The sequence below is a fragment of the Micropterus dolomieu genome, linkage group LG02 (assembly GCF_021292245.1).
Source record: "Micropterus dolomieu isolate WLL.071019.BEF.003 ecotype Adirondacks linkage group LG02, ASM2129224v1, whole genome shotgun sequence".
In the NCBI taxonomy this organism is placed as follows: Eukaryota; Metazoa; Chordata; class Actinopteri; order Centrarchiformes; family Centrarchidae; genus Micropterus; species Micropterus dolomieu.
Genome location: NC_060151.1, coordinates 13,988,895 through 13,990,074, shown reverse-complemented (window position 1 = coordinate 13,990,074; position 1,180 = coordinate 13,988,895). Strand labels below are relative to the sequence as shown.

The 1,180-nt window shown below is 36.8% G+C and overlaps 1 pseudogene; it reads right to left on the bottom strand.

The window, feature by feature from the left end:
- The window catches only part of LOC123987333, a 174,201-nt pseudogene that overhangs the window by 58,016 nt on the left and 115,005 nt on the right, over positions 1-1,180 (bottom strand).

Genomic DNA, 1,180 nt, shown 5'->3' with positions numbered 1-1,180 from the left:
CATAACTCCGGTCAAGTTGAACCGTTGGTCACCTAATATCCCAGATAGCTGTAGTAAATGTTTTGATGGAAAGGGTACTCTTTTTCACTGTGTATGGGACTGTCCAAAATTACATCAATATTGGAAGTCAGTCATGCAGACTTTGTCAAAGATTGTTGGAGTAAACATACCTGCTGAGGCAAAAATATGTGTGTTGGGTATATACCCAGAGAACTGTGTTTTTAGCTCCAGACAAATAAAACTGATTGACTTTGGACTCCTGCAAGCCAGGCGGTTAATATCTCTGTACTGGAAGAAAATGGATGTACCCTCAAATCATATGTGGGTGAAGGAGATGGCATCATGTATTGTATTGGAACGACTCACTTATATTGTTAGAGGAAAGGGAAGAAATTTTGAAGAAATATGGTCACCATTAACTGAGTTTCTAAGACATTATGAAGGAAATTAAGAAAGTAAAGCTGACTGCCGAGTTGTTTTGTTTTTTTTTGTTTTTTATTTTATCATTGTCTTTGTTACTCTGTTATGTGATGTTTTTACTTTTTACTTTGGGGATTAAGTTGTGAAATATTAAGCTTATCAAATTGTATGCTTGTCAAATGTATCACTTGCTTGTTTTGTTAAAATTCAATAAATATAATGTTCAAAAAAAAAGAATGCCAAAACCCTCTAAACAATAGGGCTTCATACAACAAGACCCAAACAAAGAAGCGTTGAATGCAAATATGTGGTGAGTAAACATGTTTAGCTCAGCATTGGCCATCTAACGTTAGCTTGCTTCTTGCTTCAGCTACGACCTACAAGAGGTTTGCTCCAACTGTCGTTCGTTAAGAAAAGATGAATGAGCGTTTGTTTACTTGCCAAACTTGCGGTGGTCGGTTAACCTAATCATTTAAGTCCCGCTGGCTGCCATCACATTAATTATTGCCCTTGGCTGGAAAGAGGTTACAGGTTTGTTGTTGATCATGTAGCCTAACCTTACAGTTTTATTTAGTTATAGCCTAACATTACACTGGTTTGAGAGTCTGCAAGGTGTGTTGACTTACAGTAGTTTAAGCTGTCATTGATTGCATTGCACATTATGGTTGTGCTCTGTAAGTTAAAAACAGGTTACAGTTTATTGTTTTGAGAGTCTGGGGGATGTGTTGACTTACAGTAGTTTATAAGCTGTCATTAACTG